The 9,623-nt window shown below is 44.3% G+C and overlaps 1 long non-coding RNA gene across 1 annotated transcript in view; it reads right to left on the bottom strand.

Moving 5' to 3' along the window:
* Window positions 1-4,467: 4,467 nt before the first annotated feature.
* Window positions 4,468-9,623, bottom strand: part of LOC108446951 — a 15,574-nt gene continuing 10,418 nt past the window's right edge. The window contains exon 4 of the long non-coding RNA XR_001862293.1: window positions 4,468-7,801. This is a non-coding gene — a long non-coding RNA (uncharacterized LOC108446951). The remainder of the gene's footprint in view (window positions 7,802-9,623) is intronic.

Genomic DNA, 9,623 nt, shown 5'->3' with positions numbered 1-9,623 from the left:
CCCTGCAGCCTGCTTTCTCTGAAGGGTGTGTGGCTCACCCTCAGGGCTTGTGGGACACCCTGTAAATGTGACCTACAGTGCTGTTCTTTAAAGACGCATTTATAAAGTACAAATTTGCCTAAATGCTTTTGCAAACAAGACTTCCACCTGCCCAAAGCACCATGGATCAGGCCTCACTCTCCTCCCAGCACCAGCTGTGACCTAGCCCAGCCTTTGCTGGCTACCTGTTAGGCTCAGTCACTCACTACCACTGTAAATGTGTTTTGCCTGTCAGTGGGGTCAGCCAGTTTTCATGCCACAAGAAGGGAAGTAATCCATTTAGCAAAAGCAACACATTTTTATAGCTTCTGGAAACACTTCTGTTGCAAAAACAATAAGGTGAAGGAGCAGAACGGGGCAGTTTTAAGACATTTTTCAAACAATGGGCCTGTTCTTTTAATAGGCGTTTACAGAACCCCAATCTTTCAACACTGTGTATCCCAAAATGTATTAAAATGCATTGCATTGCAGCTAGTTAGGATTTATAATTTCTACTTGCTTAAGTTATTTACACTGGTGCCTATCGATACAATGTGAATGCATCAGGTGCAGACTCCATTCCCCATCCCCAAAAGGCCTTGGCACTGCTCTTCCCTGCTCAGTTCCTTTTCAAGGACTAGGTTTGGTTGGGGTAATATCATGCAGATTACCTTCTTGGCTTAAGAATTTTTTTATATTATAATGATTGAGGCAATATGTCCCTTGGACTCTGGTGTCCATCTAAGGCTTCTCCTGGCTATACTTCATGTAGGCATGGCAGCATCCATGCCAGCAGTGAGTGAGCTACAAAGTGCATTTTGCCAAATAGTTTAAACCAGATTAAACACATATTGCCCAATCCTACAATAAAGGATTACCACTCTTCCTCTTACCACTGACTTTAAAACCTTTTACTCTAAAACTGCACTATCTAGGGTAGCAGATTTGGAAAAACACACTCTTTTTTTGGAATATAAGAGCACAGACACAAGGAATTAATTCATCAGTAGTTAATCTGGAATGATGTCATGTGTAGACAACTCCCATTTCCAGGACTGTGACAAATATGGGGGAGAGGGGAGAAGAGACTGTGAAGTATCTTTAATTCCTTTCTCTCCTGCTCCCTGTGTCCTGCAGCAGCCCTATCCCATCCTTCACTCAAGTGAAAGGGAGCTTTAACCACAGCTGTTTCCTCCAGCACCCAACGTGCTCTGCAAAAAGGACAAACCAAATTGCCTGGCAATCTGGGGACAAGGAGGAGGAGGGTTAATGTGGGGATCTTGCAGGGAAAACCCTGCAGTGAGTGGGGAGGTTGAAGGGCAACCTTTGCAAGAAGCTTGCTCAAGGGCCACTTTCCACTGCTGGAGTGCTCCAGGGAGGGCTCCAGAGTAACCAAGAGCTGCCTCTGACTCTCCAGGCGAGTGGTGAAATGGCCACTGAAGCCAGGAACAAGCCAGTTGTTAAAGGGAGAGTTTTTCTAGTGTTTGAAGCATGCTGGGTTCATCTGCTCCTGGATAGTGGTGCTTGGGAGACTGGTTTTATTCCTCCCCTGCCCTGTGTGCTTTGGAAGAGCCCCAGGAAGAAACAAAACTGCTGGTGCGGAGGCAGCTGGCTCTATCTCTGTTTACAAGTCGAGGGGGACTTTTGTGCACAGCTACCTACCTCCCTGCAAGGGAAGGCTGCTCACACAATGGGGACCTAACAGACTGCATCTGTTTTGTCTTAGTCTAAAGCATTCCTTTCTGGTACTAACTGGGAACAATTTAGCTGGAATTTCCAACTGAAACGAGCTTTTTAACTTCTATATTGACAATTTAAGTTCTTCTCAGGCAGAGGATCTCCCGTGTATTTTACAAATAGGCCAAACCAAATTTCAGTATTTTTACGTTTTTACTCAGACCAAATCTACTTTTCTAAAGTACTGTTCTTTTACTCAAATATGGATTTCAATGCATTGCCACAGAGGGCACCCAGTAACAACCCATCCTGCAGGATTTTAGATTTCAATCAACTTGAAGAGATTGAGGAGGTGGGTAAAGGAATAGTCCTGGAAAATCCTTCTTGAGGAAATTTTTTAGATGCACCTGAGTTACGTGCAACACAGCCTACACAAAGGCAGAATTTTACTTTCATTTATGTAAGAACAACCAGACTAAAGGTCCAGCACTGTGTCTAGCAAGGAGTCTCATTCTCTGGGAAAGCATGAGTGTAACAGGGCAGGATTTCTCCTATCATTTCTCCTATCCTCTCTAGTCTTTTCCAAAAGTCACTGATTGTGGCATGTCTAGGCATTGGATCCTTCTCCTAAAATGTCTTAATCTCATCCCCTTTTCCAACCCATCTCACCTCACCACACCCTACAGAAGATGCTTGTGTACCCCACCATATGGCCCACCACCCAAAGACCTTTCCATCCCAAATCCCAGGGACTTGCAGGGCTGCATTGCAGGGATCTAACTGGGGTGGAGCAGAGGGAAGACCCCTCTGAACATTGCCTATTCCTGTCATCTCAGGAGAGAAACAAACACTGCAGAACACCACATCTTCTTTGAGCCTCTCTGCAGAATCAGTGAGAGAACACTGGCCTTGGAGATGAATTGAGGCAAAATATGTTTTGAAAATTATAGACAATTACTGAACTTTGCTGATGATGTAAGTTCAGTAAACTTCTTTAAAACTAGGCAAGCCAGTAAGCCTTGGCAGGTGGATGGCTAAGAATATGGGGCAATTTTTTTGTGACAAACAAGGAATGCACACAGCAAAAGGAAGCCATGCTGGTGGCTAGGGCACCGCTGAGATACAATTAGACCCACATCTCCTAAACTCCATCCCAAGCTTAAAGTGATCTGTGATGCTTCAGTCTGGGTAAAAAAGAGATATAGCAGTCTTGTAAGAATACATATGTCAAAGAAATAGAGGTGCTTGGGGACAGGTGACTTAGAAAAATAATATGAGCACAGAAGAAAAGATAAAAGCTCCTGTGCAGTAGAGGAACAAAAGGAGAAAATTGACTACAGAGACAAGAGGAATAAAGAGTAAGGGGGAGGGAGGTCTTCCATTAACTGATTCATAAAACTTTGGAGGTCCCTCATGACATGGAGCCTGCAGGTGCAAATCTAGTCTTCCTCCTGGAGCAGGATCTGATGACACTCTAAAAAGTCTTTGCTTGTTCATTAAGGGTCCCTTTGTCCAGGACTTGGTAAAGCTGTTCCTCAAAAGCAGAGAAATCAAATATCTTGAACTGCTTCCTTCTCCCTGCTCTGCAGCATTTATCTGTCCATGTAAATATCTTTATTGATGATCTGGATGAGGGGATTGAGTGTCCCCTCAGCAAGTCCAAAGACGACACCCAGTTGGGTGGGAGTGTTGATCTGTTGGAGGACAGGAAAGCTCTGCAGAGCTGGATTGATGGGATGGGGCCACTTGTATGGGGCTCATCAAGACGGGCTGAAGCCACTTGTATGGGATTCAACACAGCCAAGTGGGTCCTGCACTTGGGACACAGCAGTGAAGTGCTACAGGCTGGGCGCAGAGTGGCTGGAAGGTGATCCACCAGAAAAGGATCTGTGTTGGCAGTGGCTGAACATGAGCCAGGTGTGCCCAGATAGGCAAGATGGTCAATGGCACCTGGCCTGGATCAGCAGCCATGTGGCCAGCAGGACCAGGGAAGTGACTGCCCCCCATACTCTGCCCTAAGCAGGCCACACCTTGAATCATGTGTAGTTTTGGGTCCCTCACTACAGGAAAGACATTAAAGTGGTGGAGCATGTCCAGAGAAGGGCAAGGGAGCTGGGGAAGGGTCTGGAGCACAAGCCTTATGAAGAATGACTTAAGGGAACTGGAGCTGTTTAGCCTGGAGAAAAAGAGGCTCAGGAGGACCTTATTGCTCTCTACAACTACCTGAAAAGAGCTTGTAGCTAGGTGGGGGTTTAGACTGGATATTAGGATCCATTTTGTCCTCACTGAAAGGGTTGCCACACATTGGAATGGGCTGCCCAGGAAAGCAGTGGAGTCACCGCCCTGGTAGTGTTCCAAAGGCGTGTGGATGTGGCACTCAGGGACGTGGTTTAGTAGTGCTGGGTTAATGGCTGGACTCGATTGTATTAAAAGTCCTTCACCACCTAGATGATTCTATGATTCTCTGAAACTTACAGTTGTCTCCTCCCTGTTTTCAGGCTGACTTTGCTACACAAGGAACACGGCTGCTGCTCTGCCACTGCCTGCCCTGCCTTCAGTGCAGATTGTTTGCAGTTGGGATCTCTGCTTAAAACCGGTGGGCCTGAAGGGTCATGTTCCCCTCAAGTCTTGCACTGGGACCTCACTCCAATGTATTCTGCAGCTGTGCCAGAGAGTCCCAGGCTCCTGCCTAATTCACTACCCACATGTGCAGGGAGAAAAAAATGAACTACTTCCCCTTGCCAAAAAAATTAAATAAGTCATAGGCATCAATCACTCCCTAACATGCACATTTTTATTCTCAAACAGCTTCATTTAGAATGTTTTAATATAGAACAGCCTGACAGAAACAATGCCTCCTAAATAGCTGTATGGGACTCTTTAGTCAATAGTACATACAGTAAATATTTATTATAACGTAACACAGGTTCTGTTTGTTTCTGCTTGTTTTTGCTTTTTATACTTCGCATTTGATGTGAGTGGGAGACACACCACATATTGTAAATATTTATAAAGTATTCAGATTTGATATTATTTGCTCAGGTACAAATGGCTCCAGTTACTAGACTGTCACAAATGAGAAAACCACAAATACAGAGCAACACTGAATGAAAACACAGTGGAAACACGACATAACCACATCTACGGACTGCAGTAAACATTCCTCACAAGGAGGAACTAAATAAAGGTGCAAATATCTTTTTAAAGAGCTGTTTTGGCAGACATTTTAGAGACATCAGCTTAGTGACAGGGGTTTTGTTCCTCACCTTCTGAGTGTCACTAAAATATCTTAAGTCTGAACTTACATGCAATTAGCTTTTGGCTATTTTGTTTTTAAAGAAAACCTCACCCTGGAGAGTGTAGATAGATGGATGAGGTGGGGCTCTTTTTTTAAGACATTCAGTCTTGCTTTGCAAAATAAACATACCCGTAGATAAGTTGCCTGAGGAGCCTTGAAGTTTTGGGTTTTTTTGTATGACAGATGATCTGGACGGTCACAGACCTGCTGCCATTCCCAATTCAGTTGTGGGGACACTACTAGACACATCCTATAAGTCAACATGTTATGGCTATCTTAGCGACTTAGTCCATCTCCATAAATCTTCTACCATTTCAGCTGAAACCTCCTTAGGTTGGGGATGAATCAAGGACCTGGCACTCAGCTGTCTTGTGCAACAGCAGTTTAGCCATGCCAGGAGGGATCCCTCTCCAATGTCCTTGGAGCCAGCACAGCATTGTTGCCTCCTGGCCCTCCCCAGCTTCCCAGCACTGGGCTCCAAGCACGCTGACTTCAGCAAAGGTGAGGCCCTTGTCCCTCCCCATATGACAGGACACAGCAGGTTCACGCGGGCGTTTCACCGCCCTGCTCCGGCTGGGGGGATTCCCACTCTTGGGGTCTTGGTTTCCCAATCCATCACAATTATTTGTGTCTACAGTTTTTATCAACCATGATTCAGAATGATTTTTCTAAGGCTGGTAGGTCTCAGTTATAACCAAGGATCGGAACTGCAGACAAAATTTCTGGCTGGTTTATGTTTTATCCTGAGCTATTTCCCCAGTGCTACTTTGTCTTTTATACTTGCACAATCAATAATTTTCCTCACTGATCATACTTAGTATATAATTTATTTCTGTTGAATAACCCCTCTGGATAAGGCATGATGAAGTAAATACCGGAGACAAACACAGAAAACATCTGGAATATGTTTTTCTCTCCAGCCGATTCATCATTTCAAAATGTACTGTAGGCTGAACTGGTAGCTCAAACAAGACTAGGTATTGATAATATTTTTCTGCCATTTTTATTATTCTTTATTATAATAAAGTTCTGGTTTTTCCCTCACTGGGAGCTCTTCTGTTTTACAGTTTTTCCCATGGTATAGTAGCAGTAATGTATTATTGGCATGGCCTGTAGTTCAAGGTCTTTGACATTTCTTTTTTCAGATGTATCCCTTACAAGGGCCAAAAAAGAAGTTAATAAAAGCATTAAAACCACCTGTGAATGGTCATTTAAATGCCACATTTAAATTAACGATAAGTAATCTACACCTTCAAAAAATCCTGACTGACATGTAGGTTTGCTTTCTCCCCTTCCAAACTATGGACTAAGTACTAAAAATAAAGTGAAATAGCACTCAGGTGCTAAACAGATTATGACTCACAGCTGGAGGCAAAGAAATTGCAACTCTACCCCAATTACACTAATTTAATTGGGTGTTAAAAAAATGCTGGGTTCCCAACAGTAGTAGTCAAGGCAAGGTTGTAGGCATCTAACAGGTAAGGGAGCCATCTCTAATTTTTTGTTTTGTTTTGAATGGTTCTTCCAGTGCTGGTAGAAAGGCATGTCCAGGCAGGAATTTTTTCATGTGAAATTAGAATATAGCAATAATGCTTGTGTGAGCAGCAGAGCAATACCTTCATGTGGGAGGTGAACTCACAGCCGTCTGATGCTGCTACTGCTGTGGGCAGAGGCTCTGTGCTAGAAGAGAAGGGTTCAGGATACCCCCAGTTTATCCCCTCCACCCCCCAGGCCTCTGATGCTGAAACCAACCCCTGGAATGAAGGAAAAGGGCTTTGTGCTAGTCTTTGCCATCTTTGGGCACAGGGACATTGATGCTTTCTTTTCCTGCTCAGAAAATGAGGATGATGACGCTGGACAGGGTCCCAGCACCCAAAGCAGGCATGTACTCATCCCCAGCCCATCCCATAGAGTCTGCAGCGGGTGACGAGCCTTGTCAAAGCCCCAAAGGGGCTGTGAGGACCTTTAAAACCACCCAGCATGGAGGCATTCTGTGGTGGTGTGGGCAGAACCAGCAGCACATAACCCCACTGGCCTGGGAAGCCAGGGGGCAGAGAGCTGAAGGCAGGATGCAACCTCCTGCTGGGTGGAAGAAAAGGGAATTACTTCCTCCCTGGGAATACCCTCCTGAGGCTTTTTCCTTCCCCTTTGGTAAAGATAAAAGAAACACGGTCCACCTCCTGTGCTGAAGAGTTCCCATTCCTCCCCAGCCTTCCTCTCCTTCTCCTTCCACTCAGCCTCCCTAAAGCAAAGAGCCACTGGCAAGAGGAGTCAATAAGTAAATAGGAAAGGCTGTGGAGAGGAGGACTGTGTTTTTGCTGAGCACCTGGAGCGAGGCTGTCAGAGGGATCAGCCAGGAGCCACGATAGCAGCCCACAAGGAGCCACCTCCTGGTCCAGCACCCCTCCTTGCTGAGCACTTCCCCATCACGAGACATCACCTGGGGAGCCCCCACAAGCACCACCTGCCTTGGACTTGAGGGGGGAGTGTGTTTAAGGGATTTCCTCTCAAAATATAATAAGCAAAGGTTGCTCTGGCCATGCACATAATGAGTTTTGCGCCAGGGGAGTGTGTTTCTCTTTGCCTTTGGTTCCCGCAGACTGAGGCTCCTCATCGCCCACAAGAGCTTGGCTGTGCCTGTGCCTTGTAGCTGCAGGGTCCTTTCAAATAGTCTCCTCTCTGTGATCTGCACTTCCAAGGGGAGCCTTCTCTCACCAGTCGAAGTTGCAGCCTTGTGTTGTGACAGTTTCCATTGTGCCAGATGCTTCTCCTTCAGTTTGGGATTGGGCTGCAGTGAAAGGGAACAGCCTGAAACACATTAATTCTTTCAGAATATAAATAGCAACAATCACACTTTCTGTATCGCTCTCTGAGAGGAATAAATGCTTCAGGGCCAAATGTTTTTAAAACTCTGAAAATAAGAATTACTTTAAAATAATAATAACAATAATAATAATTAACAAAACACGAAAAAACCACCTATGATACAGCTAACGCAGAGATTCTGCTTACAAATTGTATAGAAAGTACAGAAGTGTCAGTACAGAAGCAGAATTATGGAAATGAAAGCTCTTGAAGACCTCCGAATCCATCGGTGCCCGACCCGGCGGGAGCGGCGGGGCCGGGCGGCGGCGGCCGGGGCCGGGGGACGGAAGGTGGCAGTGCAGCATAACGAGAGCCGAGCGTGTCTGCCTGCATAAAGCGCCGCGCTCACCATTTGTTTATCATTCCCGAGCTACAGGGCTAGCAAGTTTAACCATAAAAAAAAACAACATTTCTTTGGGTTTGGTTTTTGTTTTTTTTTTTTTTTTGGTTGTCTCTTTGTTGGGTTTTTTTGGTTGTGTGTTTTTTTTGTTTGTTTTTTTTTAAATGCACAGATCAAGCTAAAATTAAGGGGAAAGCAGGCGAATCATTTGAGAAAACAAGAGCGAGAAATACAAATAGAAATCTGGTCTGGTTTATGCACACACACAAAACCTAAACAAACATGAAACCATTCGTTGAGACGAGCAGAAAATCTACGAATTACAGCATATTCTCACAGCCACTCACATATCTCTGTGCGCACGATTTTTTCTGAACAACTATCATAAAAAAATAGTTTTAAAAATCGGAGTAAAGATTTCCCATAGGTTACATTTATATTGATATATTCCTTTCAGATTTGTCTTTATTTTCAAACGTTATTCTACATTTTCCCCCAAATACTTTGTTACAGCATCCTTATCTTTTCTTTCACAAATAAGGGACAGTAGACATTCAGGGTAATGAAGAAAAACACTCTTGACTCCGTTTACCTCCCACTGAGAGCCAACTGAATACACGACCCACCAGAAAATAATTATTTTTCATTAGTTTTCAACTTCCTAAAACTGAAATAACTCCAGTGTTCAAAAAAATCCTTACCCTTCACCAAAACCAGAACAAATGAAGTCTGGCTTTTGCTTTGTGTTTGGTTTACAGCATTCAATATTCATAAAAATGGCATTAAAAAAAAATCCTGAAGGACACTAACTTTCTAAACTTGAAAACATATATCTATTTTAAAATTATTTTCTCACATTTTCCATTGTTTGATATATGAGATATCAGGAGAATAATAATTTAGGACCTGATCCCATTAGTCTTTCCTCAGAGAAATACTATTCTTCATCATATTTTTATTTTTTTTCTGGGTCTCAGGTGTTTACCAGGTGGAGTATTTCAGGGACAGGGTAGTTGGGGTCAGAGCCAGCATCCCTTGAGCACTGAGCCCACTGAATTGGAGAGTCCCTGAGTCCAGCTGAGTGTTACAAGGTGGGTTCTTCACTTCCTGCTCAGACAAGGCTCCATCAGAGACACTGTGGTTTCCTCTGCAGCATCTGTGGCCTTGGAAAAGGGGACAGACTCTGACTTGGGACCACTGGGGCCAATGCTGGAGTGAACATTCCCAGCTTCCCTGTCCTGCCTCAGGAGCCTCTATACTGAGTCACCCAGGAGCTGGATCCCAGTTTCTAAAAAATACACGGCACAGCTTAGCATTAAAGATACTCTCCAGAACATTTAAAAATAAAAAGGGAAAGTATTAAACATAGCTTTTTAAGGGAAATTATAAGCTTACATAAAAATGCTTCATACAGTGGAGGGGGGG

Source organism: Corvus brachyrhynchos, unplaced genomic scaffold (assembly GCF_000691975.1).
Source record: "Corvus brachyrhynchos isolate BGI_N302 unplaced genomic scaffold, ASM69197v1 scaffold705, whole genome shotgun sequence".
NCBI lineage: Eukaryota > Metazoa > Chordata > Aves > Passeriformes > Corvidae > Corvus > Corvus brachyrhynchos.
This window is presented reverse-complemented; position numbering and strand designations above follow the sequence as displayed.